At 40.1% G+C, this 18,579-nt stretch overlaps 1 long non-coding RNA gene across 1 annotated transcript in view; it reads right to left on the bottom strand.

The window, feature by feature from the left end:
- Window positions 1-13,562: 13,562 nt before the first annotated feature.
- LOC143669084 (uncharacterized) overlaps window positions 13,563-18,579 on the bottom strand; it is a 32,880-nt gene continuing 27,863 nt past the window's right edge. The window contains exon 3 of the long non-coding RNA XR_013168687.1: window positions 13,563-13,735. This is a non-coding gene — a long non-coding RNA (uncharacterized LOC143669084). The remainder of the gene's footprint in view (window positions 13,736-18,579) is intronic.

Here is an 18,579-nt window from a genome sequence, read left to right as displayed (position 1 = left end):
AAAGTGTGCTTTATGGAGCAGCTTCATTGGCCTCAACTGGAGCTTATTAGAAATACAGAATCTAAAGACCGGATCAAAAACCAGCTGAATTGCAACCTGTAGTTTAACAAGAGAATCATAATTTGACTGCACATTGAAGTTTGAGAAATATTTTCCTACACCAGTTTGTGAGCTATTCAAAGGTACAGATCAGATCTTACTATTCACCTTTGTATCCCAGTGTGCTGCATATAGAATGTCCTCAATGTTTGTTAAGCTGAATTAAAAAAAAAACAAGAGTCTGACAGAGGAGATCACTAAGCCAGAACAACATGATGGCCTGTCCAACAAATGCATTTAAAAATGATGAACCTCTCAACAATCGAGGAAAAATTAAAAGACATTAAGGAGATAGAAGTGACGGCATATGGTCACCAAATGGCTTGGTTTCCTAAGGCTGCTGTAACGAAGAACCATGAACTGGGTGGCTTAACACAAGAGAAAGGTGTTGTCTCACAGTTCTGGAAGCTGGAAGTCTGAACTCAAGGTGTCAGCAGTGCTGTGCTGCCTCTGAAACCTGTAGGGAGAATCCCTCCTGCCCTGTTTTAGCTTCTGGTATTTGCCAGAAATCTTGACACTCCATGGCTTGTAAATGAATCAGCTCCAATCTCTGCCTCCATCTTCACATGGACTTCTCCCATGTATATCTGTGTCTCTCTCTTTTTTTCTTCTTTTACGAACACCAGCCATGCTGGAGTAGGGCCTATCCCATTCCATTATGATTAACTTCACTAATTCTATCAGTAATAACCTTATTTCCTAATAAGTTCACATTTTGAGGTGTTGGGGGTTAGGATTTCAATGTATCTTTTTTATGAGGGGGAGACAATTCAATCCATAATAGGAATATTATGGAGAGAATATTATTTAGAAATTAGCAGAAAAAGCCTTGATCTTGGACTCACCCCCACCCCAGGCAACAGAGGAGCTCGCAGAAGTTCTCTTTTAAATCATGCCTAGGCTCCAGCTATAAATAGTGCCCAAGATATAGCAGATCAGTGGTGTAGCTAGAATGCACTGAGTAGAGCATGCTGGTAGACCCTCCACAGTAATGACTTTCAATTTTTTTTTAACTGCAGCCTGCAGTAAGAAATACATCTTGCAACGCAACTCAATATACAGGAACATACATGTATATATATATATATATACATATTACATGAATGTGTGTGATGTACGCTCATATAACTTGAAGCTACACACATTATGTGTGCCACAACCTGACCTTTTCTATTCTCCTCTATTTTATCAATAGAGAGGTTTCATAACTTACTAATAGGCTGCAACTCAATATTTGAAAAACGCTTTCTAAAGCAGGGTTTCTCAACCTGGGCAATGTTGCCACTTAAGGCCAGGTAATTCCTTGTTGGGGGAGGGTCTCCTGTGCACTGTCAGATGTTTAGCAGTACCCCTGGCTCCAGCCACTAAAAACAAAAAGAAAGAAAATAGGAAGCATGAGGTGAACTTTTCTGCAATAGGGAACACAGGAGGAGCAGGCTGGTAGAGGGAAAGTGTACAGAGAGACAATGAATTTAATTTTGAAAATGTGTTTGCAGTACCTGTGGAAAGTTAGGGGATAGATATTGGTAAATATATACATTTGGAGAGATGCCAGAGTTCAAAATTAGATTTTGAAGCCAACATGCACTAAGCCAATGTTTATTTGGTAATTATTGGCCTGCAATCCGATATTTCCATGGTTCATTCACTCCTGCACCCTCCAAGATGACTTTGCCACATACACCCTTTCTTCCTGAAGCCTTCATCACCTCCTCCCTCAACTTCAGTCTTAGTTGATGGCCAATTTCCTATTTCACAGAGAAAACAGAAGGGTCAGAAGAGAATATGCAAGATATTTACCCCTCTTCACTTGTGGCCACTTTCCTAGATAATTTCTTAGATCCCTCTCCTTTTGCCTTCTCAAGAACCTCTTACCAACAATTCCCTTCTCTCATTCCCATATCAAAGAAACTCCCTTTCCATTAGATTATTTCTGTTATCACTTCAGCATATTAAATCTCCTATCTCAAAATGAAAAAACCCTCTGGGCCCCTTCCTTGGCTTCACATCCTCCTTTGGCTATCATTCTTTCCTTCTACTCTTTTACAGCAAAGCTCCTTGAAGGTGTTCCCCATACTACTGCCTTCTTCTCCTCTCTCTCTCTCTTTTTTTTTTTTTATTAATTAAAGAAAAAAGAAATTAACACAACATTTAGAAATCATTCTGTTCTACATATGCAATCAGTAATTCTTAACATCATCACATAGATGCATGATCATCATTTCTTAGTACATTTGCATCGATTTAGGAAAAGAACTAGCAAAACAACAGAAAAAGATATAGAATGTTAATATAGAGAAAAAATAAAACTAATAATAATAGTAAAAAAAAAGAAAAAAAAAAGACAAACAAACAGACAAAAAAAAAAACCTATAGCTCAGATGCAGCTTCATTCAGTGTTATAACATGATTACTTTACAATTAGGTATTATTGTGCTGTCCATTTTTGAGTTTTTGTATCTAGTCCTGTTGCACAGTCTGTATCCCTTCAGCTCCAATTACCCATTATCTTACCCTGTTTCTAACTCCTGCTGGACTCTGTTACCAATGACATATTCCAAGTTTATTCTCGAATGTCGGTTCACATCAGTGGGACCATACAGTATTTGTCCTTTAGTTTTTGGCTAGACTCACTCAGCATAATGTTCTCTAGGTCCATCCATGTTATTACATGCTTCATAAGTTTATTCTGTCTTAAAGCTGCATAATATTCCATCGTATGTATATACCACAATTTGTTTAGCCACTCGACTTCTCCTCTCTTGAAACCACAACTGAAGCTGCTTTGCCAAGGTCGAGATGACCTCCACATCATTAAATCCATCAGTCAGTTCTCAATTCCCATTTTACCTCCCCTATCAGCAGTTGAGACATGTTTCACCTCTTCCCAGGCACATTTTCTTCATTCATTTTAAAGGACACACACACTTGGTGGTTGTCCTCCTACCTCTTTGACCATTCCTTCTCAGTCCCCTTATTGGTTCCCTTGCTCTCCCCAACTTCTTCCTATTGACACACCCAATTCTCAATCCTCAGTTTGCCTCTTTTCCAAGTACGCTCTCTTAATGACCTCATCCCGAGTCACTGCTTTAAATATCATCTATATGCTGGGAACCTAAAACTTCTACCTCCAGCCCAGACCTCTCCCTTGAACTCTACCTTCATATGCCAAATTTGTGCACAACATCTTGGATGTCTAAAAACCATGTAGAATTTAATTTACCGCAACTCTAACTCTAAGTTCCTATCTTGCTGTCAATTCCCCCACGGTCTTCCTAATCTCTGAAAATAATAACTCCTTCCATTTGTTGAGGCCAAAATCTTTGGGCTCAACTTTGATTTCTCTCTTTTACTTTCTTTATTTCCAACAGAAAATCCTGTTGCTCTCACCTGACATGCTAACCAAAACTCATCCATTTCTCACCGTTCCACTACTACCACCGTGATTTAAACTGCCATTAGCTCTTGCCTTGATTATTGCAATGACTTCCTCACAGAAATACATGCCTCTGCTCGGCTCTCCTATGGGTTATTCTTTCTCATCCTGCTCCCAGAGTGATCCTTGAAGAGTATATCCTGCCATTCCTCTCCTTAAGTCCTTCAATGGCGCCTTGTTTCACTCAATGTAGGCCAAAACCCTAACACTGACCTTCCCTACCAATGTCCTACCTGACCGTCCCCCTTGCCTCCCTGATTTCATTTCCTTCCTCTTTCCCACTTACTCATTCCATTCCAGCCACAATAGCCACCTTGCCATTCCCTGAAGATGCCAGGCACCATCCCACTTTGGGGTATTTGTGCTTTTTCCCTCTGCCAAGACTCATGGTTTGCTCTCTTGCTTCTTTGTGGTCTCTGACTAAGTGTTGTATCATCAAAGAAGCATTCCCTGAGGCCCTTGTAAGAAAACAGAGGTTCTTCTGCCTCGTACCTACTCTACCTCACTAACCCAGCATTATGTTTTCCATAGCACTTACTCTGCCTAATATACAAAATGGTTTTGTTTATTTATTCACTGTCTATTGTGTATTGAAATGATATTAATGGTCTTGAATCCTCAAAACATTGTAAACATGTTAACCACAGTTAGAATGTAAATAAATTGAAAAAAAAACTTGTATAGTTCATGCAAAGGTGTGATCATGGACTGGATTAACACCTGCCAAGGAGCATTCCCTTGATAGGATCTCAGGGACCAGATCTCTGAGGTAAAAAAAAAAAAGCCCAATGCAGATGCCAGTGCAGAGGCAGACTGACATCTGGTTGCCCTGGCTCCAGGCTCCAAGGCCCATGCTATGCTGCAAGGCTTACCACCATCCTCATTGCACAATGACCTACACATCACACCAGCATCGTTAGGTCCTCCAATGATGCTATGTAGGGTCAGCTTCCACGACCTCTCATTTAAGGTAGATGCCTGCTTTGTGTTGTCTCTTGGGCTGATGGACTTTAGAGACTCTAGTATCCTCCGCCTTTAAACGTGTTGCATACCCTTGACCTAATTATTGAATATTGGTTGTGTTGGCAGCTTGTGATTAGCAAGCAAATTGCATTGAGCATCGAACCTATAGTCATGCTGAATCCACTATCAATTTGTTGTCATTTCCAGGTCACTTTACAACAATATTATAACACCTACACAATACTGTCCGTCTGTGTCTTCATTAGAATATAAGTTTCTTGAGGGCATGGATTGGTCTGTTTTGTTTATTGCTGTATTTCAAGCATGCATATAATTGTACCAGGCATATAGTAGGTGTTCAATATTCAAAATAAATATTTGTGGAATAAAGGATTGCATCAGATATGAATTAAAGAACTATTTATTTGACTGTCCATTTGCCATGAATGTATAGATGGGAATTGAAGATATAGAAATGGATGAGCTCTCGTCTCAGGAGTTTACAAGTGAGAATGAAGCAGATGGGGAGGACACAGTTCTGGGGAAAGCAGGGAAAGAGAACCTTATAAAAGAGCATGAGAACGAGTTGCCAGAGAAGTAGGAGGTAAACCAGGACAAAGTTGACAGGGAATACAAAGAGAGGGAATTGCCAAGAGCAGCCATGCTGCAGAAAGAAAAAGTAAGAGAAAAAATGAACTGCAGCTATTGGATTTAGCAAAAGCATTGTTGGGGACCTCATTGACTTCTAGCAAGTTTGATCTTATCATCCGCCCCAGGAACTCTCTGCATATAACTACATCATAGTGCTTATCACTCAGGGTATTAGCTGATTAACTTTTCAGTTACCTAGCAATTAAGACTGTATGCTGCCCATGAGCTTTGATGAAGGGAATAGCATTTACTGGGCAATTCCTTTGTGCCAGGCTCTAGGGATTATACATATTTTAATATTTTTGATCTTCACAATAACGCAAAGAGATAAATATGAGTTCCCATTTTACATAAGCAGAAATTGAGATTCCAAGAGGTTAGGTAACTAATCCAAGATCTTGCAAGTACATAGTAGCAAAGCTGATACTAGCCTCTTGATATTTCTGAATAAAGTGTAAGGGAAGGAGTGTGCAGTGGTTTGGAGCGATGTACTGCAGAAAAACAAGTTCTCAAACTTAATCGGTTCCTGTGGTGTGAACCCATTGTAATTAGTTATTTTAGTTAAAGTGTGGACCAGTTCAATCAATATGGGTTTTAATCCTTTTACTGAGGGATTATTATTTATAAGCAGAATGAAATTCAAACAGAGAGTCAGAGGGAGCAGCAAGACGCTGAAGGTCAACAAACCCCAGGAAGGAAAGGGAGAGGCCAGGAGAGGCTGCCACGTGCATTACTATGTGACAGAGGAGTCCAGGACCAAGGTTGACCAGCAGCCAGCACCAGAACTCCAGTCTTTGGGAAGAAAGCATTGCCTTGATGATGTCTTGATTTAGACTTTATCCCAATCTCAAAGCTGTGAGCCAATAAATGCCCATTGTTTAACCTAGCCCAGGTATTGTATGTGCTTGAGCAGCTAAGAAAACTAAAACACAGTGTTTCTCCCTTTCTTTTCTGTGTCAGCTAGGAGCCCCACACCAAGGCAGATGCCTCCGATTTCTTATCCAATAGCCATCCTTTCTCTCTCCTAATGAACTGAATTTTGTTTGTATGCAGGGCACACAGAGGAGACTGAGCCCTTCTCCTAATCTCAGGAGGCAATTAAAAATGTATATTTTTATTGACGAATCTTCACACACATACAGTCCATACATGTTGTATAACCAGTGGCTCATAATCTCATCACATAGCTATGTATTCATCACCATGATCATTTTTTTAGAACATTTGCATCAATCCAGCAAAAAAAAGTAAAAAGAAAAAACTCATACATACCATACCCCTTACATACTTCCTCTCATTGGCTATTAGCATTTCCCTCTACCCAATTGTATTTTACCCCTCATCCCCCCTATTATTAATTTACTTTTTATCCATATTTTTTTACTCATCTGTCCATACCCTGGAAAAAAGGAGCATCAGACACAGGGTTTTCACAATCATACAGTCACATTGTGAAAGCTATATTGTTATACAATCGTCTTCAAGAATCAAGGCTACTGGAACACAGCTCAACAGTTTCAGGTACTTCCCTCCAGCCACTCTAAAACCTCATAAACTAAAAAAGGATATCTACATAATGCATAAGAATAACCTCCAGGATAGCCTCTCACTCTCTTTGAAATATCAGGAGGCAAATCTTGACCCATCCAAGCCAATTATGACCATTTCATCTGTTTTTCTGTTGATTGGCTTAGGAACTCAGTTCAGCCTCCCAGTACTTGGGGAAATATCTGCTGGGGAGTGATTGTGGAGAGGCTGGTGGTTCCTTTCTAAGAAAGGGATGCTTTCAAAAAGAGGGGAGTGTCTTCCTACTGGCTTTTTAAATTGTTGTTGCATTTGGATATGATTGCGAATGCACTGCCTAAAACTGTTACAGCCACATTGCAACCATGAGGGAACCAATCTGAAAACAAAGCTAACATGATGACTTTTTTTTTTTTTTTTTACATGGGCAGGCACCGAGCATCAAACCCGGGTCTCCAGCATGGCAGGCGAGAACTCTGCCTGCTGAGCCCCCATGGCCTACCTGTGATGACTTTTATTAAGTCACTGAATTAACCAACTCTGCTACCACGCTACCCAAGACTTCTTGTTTTGTGAGGCAACAAATATTGATATCGTTCAAGCCATCATAAGTTGTATTTTTTATATTATTTGCATGTGGCCCAAACATATACTACACTGTGTATGATTTTCTCATTTGTTTATTCCCAGCTCTTTACACAGTGCCAAGTGCTCCAAAAATTTTATTTGATTGACTGCACAAAGAAAGTTGGGTGTTTCCAAGTGAAAGTGTCGATTTTGAATAATTATTATTGGGTGTAGGAAGTTGAAAAGGCAAAACGACAGCAGAATACTCTCTAAGAGCACAATAGGAGAAGAAAATAGGACACCACGTAGAAAAAGCCCTGATTCCACGTAATGTGGAAACATACCAATTCTTACTGGCATAGTGCTGTCAGGGAAAAGAATTTGTGCTAGATTTCTATCTATTGGATGGCCATTTCTCCCCATGTATTCAATGGAAATTTGAAATCAGCTTTGGTCTCCAATTACCTAAATCCAGACTAAAAACAGCCCAGAATGTGCTCTCAACCAGGAGGTGGTTGTGTTTGAAATTTGTGTTGGCATCTCTGAGCTGTGACCGCAGGACACATTTTTGTGGGAAATGTCAGATGAAGTATGTACATTCTTCCATCACGAGGAAGGGGGTGGTGGTGGCAGGGTCAGCATGCCCAAGAGAGCTTTTCTCTTTCTGAAAATAGGTTAGATTTTCATTCTTTCCAACTTAATGAGACCATTTCCCCCTGCTTCAGAGCACATGGAGCTGGAGAAAGAAATGGGTGCAAAATTTAGAAACATCAGAGACCCCTTTCCAAATCCTTATTTTGCAAGGCCCTGTGTGGTTTGCGGGAGTAACTCGACGTCCTAGTTACTGATCGAAATGATATAATTTGGGAAATTTCGTAAGTCTGTGTGGTCTTAAAGATCAGCAATTAAAGCCTTAACGTAACTAGAAGCAATTACCTAAGCCAAAGTTCTTCCTTTCAGAATGTCCATATTGAGTACTAGTTCTGGATGCTGTTCTCTTCCGCTTACCCAGTCCCTGCTCACACTCTAGCTCAGCTATATAATCCTACTTTTGGTTCTCAGGTAATGCTCAACTGCATCTTACGTAGGGTTGTGATGGAAATAAATTCTGGCCTAGGATTTGGATTCTAGGCCACCTAGTTTGTGCCCCTTTTCTGTAGGAAGTGACTCTGCATGATTTCTTACACACGAATCGTCATGGCAGATGGATGGTCCCAGGGAAAGGCAATTGGTTCTGGAAGACTGCCACACATAAGCTGGCTGGTAGCCAGGGAGATAACCAGTGGGAGGCATGTACCTAATAGGGTGTCCAGTGCCCTCTGGTGACCAACAGACTGTCAGATATTTTCTCTTAAGGAGTTTGAATGTAAGACATTCAATGCAAGTGGTGGTGGTGGGAGGCCAGACGCTCAGAGACTCTTGGAGAGGAACAAAGGGCAATAAAGTCAAGAAGCTGAGTGGTAAAAGAGAGAACCAGAGAGAGTTAGAAGGGGTCTGGGAAGTGTAGGGAGTAAAAGTAGAAACAAGTGCCAAGGATGCCCATTGTTGAGAGTTCAACAAGATAATGGTGTCATAAACTGAAAAGGAAGCCAGCTTCTGGGAGGCTTGTTTCTGTGTCTATTCAAACTCTTTGCAGTTCTCCCTTATATCACTTTTATCACAAATTTCTATTAGTTGAAAATCTGATTGTATCTCTGGACCTTGCAATCCAAAAGAATTTAGCAGCTGTGTAATAACAGATAAGTTCCTTAACCTCTCAGAACATTAGTTGCTTTCTCTATAGTGATAGGCAGAATAATGGTCTCTGAGGAGGTCCACATCTTCACCCCTGGAACCTATGAGCATGTTACCTTGCTTGGCAAAAGGGACTTTGCAGATGTGATTATGTTAAGAACCTTGAGATGGAGAGAATATCCTAGATTGTCCAGGTGTGCCCACTAAAATCACAAGCATCCTTAAAATAGGAGAGGAGAAACTTTCCCTGCTGTGGACAGAGGGAAATGTGACTATGGAGGAATGGTCAAAGACAGGTGGCATTGCTGGCTTTGAACATGGAGGAAGGGGCTATGAACCAAGGAGTGAGAGTGGCCTCAAAAAAATATGGCAAGGGACAGATTTTCCCTAGACCCTCTAGAAGAAACACAGCCCTGCCCACACTTTGATTTTAGCCCAGTGAGAACTGTGTTGTACTTCTAACCTGTTAAAAAAATAATAATAATAAATTTGGGTTGTTCTAAGCCACTAAGTTTTTGGTAATTTATTACAGCAGCAATGGAAAATTATGCCACTATAATAAACTACATTACATACACATGGGAAAATGTCTAAAGAATATGTACTCCAATGTAACATTGATCATGTCATCTTTTTGGCACATTTTTCCAGGTTTTGACAATGAATATGTTGTTACTTGTATAATAAAGAAATAATGGAAATAGTAAAGAATAAATGATACATACTAAAATAAATTTGATGACCTCTACAGCTCTGCCCAGCTGTGGCATCCCATGAGTTGTCCAACAGGTAGCGTCCTTGCCAGTCTATATCATGCCTCATCTTCAAATCAAAACACAGGTCTCGACCACTGATCACTTCTGATGCCTTTATTTTCTTTTCCACCTCTCAGGAACATATGTTTGTATTTTGCTCTATTACGGTACCTATGTGTGTTTCTATACATTTGTCATACGTACTTTTGGAAAGATTTATTTCTTTGGTAAATAATAAATTTGACAAATACTTGTTGAGGAGAGTTTACGTGTCCTCCTGAAGTCATTCAGATGATCCGTAATCTTCAATAAACCTGGTGTCACACATTATGACAGGGCTCATGATTGTGTTGCTAGAGCTCAAAATCTATAAAGAAACTTGAAGAGACATTTTTAGAGCCCCTCCTGGACAAAACAAGGCTTGCCTATCTTCACAATGGCCCCTCAGCCTCCCTGAAAGCCTGAAAACCCTTGAGACCCATTCATAGACCCTGAATGCCAACTGGGGAGGCTACTCCCCAACTCTAGAGTTGCCAATGATGTGATAAACACAGCAAGCGAAAGAGTGAGACTCATTCGAAGGGACTTATGAAAGACTTAAGCTTTGGTGTTAAAAATTCAGAGTATTCCAGCAATACCAGTTCTCACTTGAACAAGACTCTGTTAGTCCTTCTTATCAAAGCCAACAATCTTCAGGGCTTTGAATGACCCTAAACATTACCTGGCATTTGAAACAGGACAATAAGTACTTTGCATGACTTGATTAGAGAATAATGTGAGGCTGTTTCCCATTAATTAGGTCACTTTGAGCCCAGGCTGAGCCAAATTCCCTGGGCCTGTCCCCAGCCAAACTACACCCCAGAGGAATGAAGGAAATAGAGTCGATTTCTTTTTTTTTTATCTCAGTACTTCATCGTTACTTTATTCATCAAATACTTATTAGGTGCACTTGCTGTATTCTCAAACTTCTATGTGCTCAAGAATCATCTGGATGCTTCTTAAGTTCATGTGCCCCTGGGCTTCACCTCCCAGCTATACAGATTCAGCAGTTGTGGGGTGGACCTGGGAGTCTAGACTTAACAAGCCCCACGTGATTCTGGTTCAGGACCTCCATGGAACCACTTTGTGAAGCATTTAGTTTGGGTTGTCACCGGACAAAGGTCATGGATTCTTTTACCCGACATGCTCAGTAACCAATTCCTGAGACACCTGGATTTCAAAGAAAGAGTTTATTACTAGGCATGTAATAGGAGAGCAGATGGCCTAGTGGCCCAAAATCTGTCTCCCCGAGTTTAGGGGGTTCAAGTTTTTTTAAATTTTATTTTATCAAGGGGAGATGAGGTCATATTGAATAGCAAGTTTAAAGCAGAAAAAGAAGACAGTGTTATCATTATCATTTCAATAGGAGAACATAAGCTGAAAGGAGGGGAGGCAGAGCTATCACTGCAATACTAAAGGTGTAAGCCAAAAGGAAGCGAGACAAGCTATCTTTCAATAGCAGAGTCTAGCTGATATGATTTACAGATGTCCAGGGCTGGGGCTAGTTAATAACTGACTTCATTAGCATTAGGGCCTTTGCCCTACAAGAAAATGGCAAGATAAAGGGCATAATAGTCTTAGTCACGAAGGTACAAGATAAGGGCTTTTCCCCTCATTTCAGATATTAGGGCAGCTGAACTATAGTTTAGGGCTTGCAGGTATTTCCCTATCTACTCCAATATCCCAGAAAGCAAAAAGGAGTATGATTCAGTAATCAAAATCATCCCTTACATCCTAATTTCTCAGTTATAGGGTCACTTACATAAGTAAGTGATAGTCTCCCGGGAGCCTTGAACACCAGAGGAGGGAGACAGGCTCTGGAGATATTCTGAGATAAATGCTCGCCTAGAGGTGGGCACCACGCGGTGAGTGTGCGGGATGGGGGGACGACTTCCCCCAAGGGAGTAAGGACATTGCAAGGGGACGCCTAAAAGAGAAAGAAGTAAGGCAGGGCCACAACCTTAAAAAGTTATAATTATGAGAAGTCATGAAATATTAGAGAACAGTGAGCAGTTCAGGATGATGGGAATCAGAAGGGCTCTGTAAGGGTGGAAGAGGCAGGAGATAACCTAAGAGGTCATGGAAAATTCATTTTGTAGGTGACAGGGAATTGGTGGCATGCTTTCAGCAGGCAGTGACATGAGATTTGAATATATGTCTATAAGATCTAGGATTGTGGGATGTTCATTTGGCTACTATCCCCTACTCTGCCATGTGCCCAATAGTCTACTAAGGATTGGAGGCTAGAAGAGAGCTCTAACAGTCAAGAATTGTGCAGCCCAATCAATAGGAATCTAAACTGAAAGAAGTAGTGGGTATACATAGAGGGAACTGAATGGAACAACTAGATTTGAGATTTCATTTTTTAAAAATAAAAAGCAGAATGCGGTGACTGATTAGATCTAAAAAGCAGGGGAAAGAAGGTTTGCAATGTTTAGGAGAAGAGACTAAAGGTATGGAGATGAGATTAACATGAGGAGAAGGCTTACCCCCCACTCCCATCTAAATAAGACTAGATGAGACCACCCAGAGAGAGCAATTGAGTGAAAATGCATGAGGTCCAAGCGAATGGCGGGTAATAGCAAGTGGGGAACATGTAGTGAACCATGGCTGACCCAAACCAAGGCTGAGTGGAGTCCCTGAAAGAAAGTGAGGAGGAGGCTGAGAAAGGAAAGAAGTGATCCATGACTTCAAATGCAGCAGAAATTCTCTGTAGTGCAATGACTTTTGAGATTATCTCCTGTCTCCACTTCACAGCGTCCTTCACACTAGTGTCAACAAGGATGCCAAAACTGACATTGGCCAAGTCAATTTCAGTGCAGGGTTGGGGGTGAGTGGGAGCCAGATGTTAGCAGGGAAAGAAAGCATTGAGGAAGGAGGGGATGGGAGGTGTAGAATCAGGCAATGCAGACTGCTCTTTCAGAGTGGTTGATGGAGATAGGAAGAAGCTGGAGAGAGGCAAAATTAGGAGGGTATATGGAATCAAGGGACTGAGTGGCAGCCCTTTTGGTTCCATGATAGGAAAAGTTGTGGTGAAAACAGGGAAGAGAGAAATTGGATTAATTTGTCTTAGAAGTAAAACACTTTTTCCACTGAGGTCATTTGTAGGTAAAAAGAAAAATCAGGAAAGTTCCATTATTAAATGGCTCATGGACCTCTGACATCTGATCTGGGAAATCTCAGAGGCAAACCCCTTGGATATAAAGCCACATTTTTATGTGTTTAGAAAACAAATGGGCAAAAATCAGATAAACTGAGGTGTCTAACACTTGAAAGCAGCAAAGCAGTTTTATTTTTTATACTCTCATGAATAAGATGCTGTTTCCAAATTGCTATTTCATGTGAAACCAGAACAGGAGTTTATACAGTTCCCTCAGAAACCAAGCATAATGCTATGGTTTCAGTCTCATGTTCTGCTTGTGTATACAAGCACACACAAGGGGGAAACTGTACATGTGCATGACTGCAAATTGACAGTGGTTACAAATATTTATATAAATGCATACAAAATGTCCTGGCAGAAGACATTCCAAACAGATAGCAGCAGTTCAGCAGTTGCCTTTGGGGTAAATAGGGGAGGCAGCTAAGGCACTTTAGCCTTACCTGCGATTTTAATTTTTTACACGATAAATTTATAACTTGTATAATTTCAAAATTGATTTTTAAATTTACAGAAAAATTAATGCTAGAAAGAGTTCCCCAATTATTTTTTAGGAAGTCGAAAGATACAGATCATACAGTAGAAGGGTAGACAAATAGAATATAAATAATGGAGAAATCAGGGCTCACCGGATGCCTAAATGTAATAAATACTTCCAATATATCAGAGTCCTTAAAATTTGCAGATTCCTCTTAAAAAGAATTCATAGTCTTCCTTCCTTAGGACAGCTTTTCTCCAAGCAGTTGTTTTGTGAACCAGAGGAAAAATCTCATCTTTGGAAAAGTCATTTGCCTCGTAATAATAAACCTATATTAAATAATAAACATGATAGCTATCACTATTATGATTTTGGTATTGCTTGACCCCAAAATTCAAAAGATTGAAGAATAAGCAGTGAACAAGGAGCTGGATGGAAGGAATGACAGGAATTCTACAGGGAAGACAAAGGATGCCAAAGAAGCTAACCTCAGCAGCACGTGGTGTAGGCATGGCACGAGGGAAGGCTAGGCTCACAGTCTCTGGAGAGTGAATAAAGTTTGGAAAGGATGCTGCAGAAGACCTGATGGATAGTCAGTGGGAAGTGAGTAAAAAGATTCCCAGAGAGCAGAGGGGCCTCAGTTGGGCTTTATATTCAGGGAGAATTTGAAATGGAATGAATCCTCCTTTTGCCATGTTCTCAGGGATTCTGAATGTTTCCAGAATATGAGAGCAAGTAGATTGATCTTCCACTCAAGACTGGAAATGGGCAGTGTGAACATTTAGCACAAGAGCAATCATTTGACATCGTACCCATGTATGAAGTAGCGGTTCACGGGCTTCTGGCAGAGTGGGAGGGTTAGAGGCACCAGGACATGGCTGATGGATCTGGAGAACAGGCACCAGGACATGGCTGATGGATCTGGAGAACAGGCACCAGGACATGGCTGGTGGATCTGGAGAAGAGGCACCAGGACACGGCTGGTGGATCTGGAGAACAGGCACCAGGACATGGCTGGTGGATCTGAAGAAGAGGCACCAGGACACGGCTGGTGGATCTGGAGAACAGGCACCAGGACACGGCTGGTGGATCTGGAGAACAGGCACCAAGACACGGCTGGTGGATCTGGAGAAGAGGCACCAGAACACGGCTGGTGGATCTGGAGAAGAGGCACCAGGACACGGCTGGTGGATCTGGAGAAGAGGCACCAGGACACGGCTGGTGGATCTGGAGAAGAGGCACCAGCACCTGGCTGATGGATCTGGAGAATAAGAAGAAGTGGAAGACAAAGAGGTCTCATTAAGAAAGAGATAGAGGAAGAGGGAAGAGAGATAGAGGGAGGTGGGGGAGAAAAAGAGAGAGAGAGAGAGAAAGAGAGAGGTTTGTTAGCAGCAGCAAGAAAGCAGAAGAGGGAGATGGATAAGGTTCATTTTGCTATACCTACTGGATTGTAAACTCTCTGAGAGAAGAAACATTCTCATTCATTTTTTATTTATCATAGCACATGCTCAATTGATGTCTTTGAAATCATGAAGGAACCAAGTAAGGGGAGCCATAAGTAGGTTATCTCCCACTTAGCTACTAGTTTCTTGAGCTCAGGGAGTTTGCAGGCACACGGTAGTTACAAATGGCTAGTGGGTAATGAGCAAGATCTTTTTGAGCTATGATTTATCCACCTAAAAATGAAAAACACAAGACTAACTCCCATTCCCAAGCAGGGCTGAGGCATGCATTATAATACTAGGCAACTTTGCTCTTAAAACTTGTCAAACCAACATTGGAACATACTCATTTAAGTGCCTCAATGGGCAGCTGATTCCCCATTGCTAAAACATCTTCAAATCGTGGAGGGAAATGAGTCACGCAAATGGAATTACACACATACACACATATACACCTTGGCCACAGATTTTTTTCAACTTTTTTATCTTCTCAAATTCTCCCCACTTGTCCATCCCTCAGCCCACATCCTCCACTACAGACAACAGTTGTTTCTTGGACCAAAGGTCCATGACAAATTCAAAACAGTTGCCTGGGGCAGGTCACTGTTGGCTCACTGGCAGAGTTCTCGCCTGCTGTTCCAGAGACCTGGGTTCAATTCCCAGTGCCTGCCCATGTGAAAAAAGGAAAAAAGAACAGTTGCCTGGGGTTTGGGTACTGCTTAACTGGTAACTATAAACCATTCTGTGGTGCTCACTGAGATTCCAGCTAACTGAGGTGGAATAAAGAAACTAATTAAAGCAGTCAAAAAGACATTAAATAAAAATGGAAATGTAAACACTGTCTCCATTGGATAGAGTAACTAGAAATTACAACTGTTTGTTTTTTGTGTGAGAATTGTATGTGGTTTGTCAAAATTTTGACACATGGCATAACCTGCTACTAACTGAAAAATAAAAGCAAAAAAGAAAATAAAACCCCTTCAAAAACATCCCCAAGACTACAGTAGAAAAACAAGCATAGACAAGTTGTGACTTTCCAAATGGGAAAAAATATTTAACTTGTTTTTCTAAAAACAAAGCTCTAGAAACAAAGTTCTGATCTTTTTAGGGAACAAAGTTTCAGCTTCTTAGTTTTCCTCAGCAGATATGTTCCCTTTCCATTCTGAAGAACCCAATCTGGGAAAGCAGGCAGGTCAAAGTGGGAAAAGAAGCTTTTGAGTTAAAAGGTAGTGAAACTACCAAACTCAACTATTTAAATGAAACCAAGGCTTAGTTTCTTTAGTCTGTTTAGATTGTCATTGACTTATGCAGGAACTTGTATCTGTAGTGTTAATTGATGGGACACATGAGTCTATACAACCTTTTTCAATCATGTTCATCTTCAATATGGTAATATTACTCATAGACCCACTAGTGAACTGCCTTCACTTCTGTCTATTCCCTTACAGTTAAGTTCAACCTCAGTAGCAAACTGTTCACCCATCTCAAGCTTTTGTGTATCACTAGGTCCCCTACATCCTGTATTATGAGCCTCTGATTTTACCTTTACCATGGTCATAAAAGTGAAATCATGCAGTGTCTGGCTTATTTCACTCAGCATTATGTACTCAAGGCTCATCCATCTTGTCATGTGGTTCAGGACATCATTTTGTCTTACTGCTACATAATATTCCATTGTGTGTATATACCACATTTTGTTAATCCACTCATCTGTTGATGGGCACTTGGATTGTTTCCATCTGTTAGCGATTGTGAATAATGCTGCTATGAACATCCGTGTGCATATGTCTGTTTGTGTCAATGCTTTTAGCTCTTCTTCATATATACTGAATAGTGGTATTGCCAGGTCATAGGGCAACTTGATATTTAGATTTCTGAGGAACCACCTGACTATTTTCCATGGTGCTGTACATTCTCACTAGCGGTGTATAAGTGTCCCAATTCCTCCACATCCTCACCAACATTTGTAGCTTCCTATTTGTTTAATAGCAGTCATTCTTGTAGGTGTGACGTGGTATCTCATTGTAGTCTTGATTTACATTTCCCTTATAGCTAATGAAAATGAGTATCTCTTCATGTGTTTTTAGCCATCTGTATTTGCTCTCCAGTAAAATGTCTATTCATATCTTTAGCCCACTTTATAATTGGGTTGCTTGTTCTTTTGTTGTTGAGTTATATGATTTCTTTATGTATAAAGGATATCAAACCTTTATCTGATGTGTGATTTCCAAATGTTTTTTCCCATTGAATTGATTGCTTCTTCGCTTTTTTGCCAAAGCCTTTTGAAGCATAAAAGCATTTGATTTTGAGGAGTTCCCATTTATCTATTTTTTCTTTTGCTGCTTGGGCTTTGGGTGTAAAGTTTAGGAAGCTACCTCCTATTAGTCTTGAAAATGTTTCCCTACATTTTTTTTAGGAGCTTTGTGGTAGTGGTTTTTATGTTTAGGTGTTTGATCTAATTTGAGTTAATTTTTGTATAAGGTTTAAGGTAAGGGTCCTCTTTCATTCTTTTGGCTATCGATATCCAGTTCTCCCATGTCCATTTATTGAAAAGACTATTTTGTCCCAGTTCACCGATTTGGGGGCCTTGTTGAAAATCAGATTATCATAGATTTGGTGGTCTATTTCTACTCTCTCAATTTGATTCATTGGTCAATACTTCTATCTTAGTGCTATACTATGCTGTTTTGACCACTGTGGCTTTATAATAAGTTTTAAAATTGGGAACTGTTAATCCTCCCACTTCATTCTTCTTTTTTAGGGTGCTTTTAACTATTTAGTGTCTCTTTCCCTTCTAGATGAATTTGGTAACTAGTTTTCCAAGTCTTCAAAATAGGTTGATGGAATTTTTATTGGTACTACATTAAATCTACAGATCAATTTGGGTAGAATTGACAACTTAACTACATTTCACCTTCCTATCCATGAGCAAGGAATGTCTTTCCACCTATTTAGATCTTCTTTGATTTCTTTTAGCAATGTTATGGAGTTCTCTGTGTACAGGTCCTTAAGAACCCTAATTAAGTTCATTCCTAGATACTTGATTCTGATAGTTGCTATTTTGAATGGACTTTTTTTTCCCTTAATTGACTCCTTGGTTAGGTCATTGCATGTATAGAAACATTACTCATTTTTGCACATTAATTTTAGAACCTGCCATCTTGCTGAATTTGTTTATTAGCTTAAGTAACTTTGTGGTAGATTTGTCAGGATTTTCCAAGTATAGTGTCATGTCATCTGCAAATAATGAAAGTTTTACTTCTTCCTTTCCAATTTGGATGCTTTTATTTCTTTTTACTGCCTGATTGCTTTCATTAGAACTTCTCGTACAATGTTGAATAATAGTGGTGCAGAGGGCATCCTCATCTCGTTCCTGATTTTAGGGGGGAAGTTTTCAGCTTCTCACCATTGAGTATGATAGTGGCTATGGGTTTTTCATATATGCCTTTTATCATGTTGAGGAAGTTATTTTTGATTCCTACCTTTTGAAGTGTTTTTATCAGAAAAAGATGTTGAATTTTGTCAAATGTTTTTTTAGATGATCATGTGATTTTTCCCTTTCAATTTGTTAATGCGCTATATTACATAAACTGATTTTCTTGTGTTGAACCATCCTTGCATTCCTAGTATAAACCCCACTTGGTCATTGTGTATAATTCCTTTAATGTGTTGTTGTATTCTATTTGCCAATATTATGTTGAGAATTTTTACATCTCTGTTCATTAGGGAGA

Source organism: Tamandua tetradactyla, chromosome 25 (assembly GCF_023851605.1).
Source record: "Tamandua tetradactyla isolate mTamTet1 chromosome 25, mTamTet1.pri, whole genome shotgun sequence".
Lineage (NCBI taxonomy): Eukaryota > Metazoa > Chordata > Mammalia > Pilosa > Myrmecophagidae > Tamandua > Tamandua tetradactyla.
This window is presented reverse-complemented; position numbering and strand designations above follow the sequence as displayed.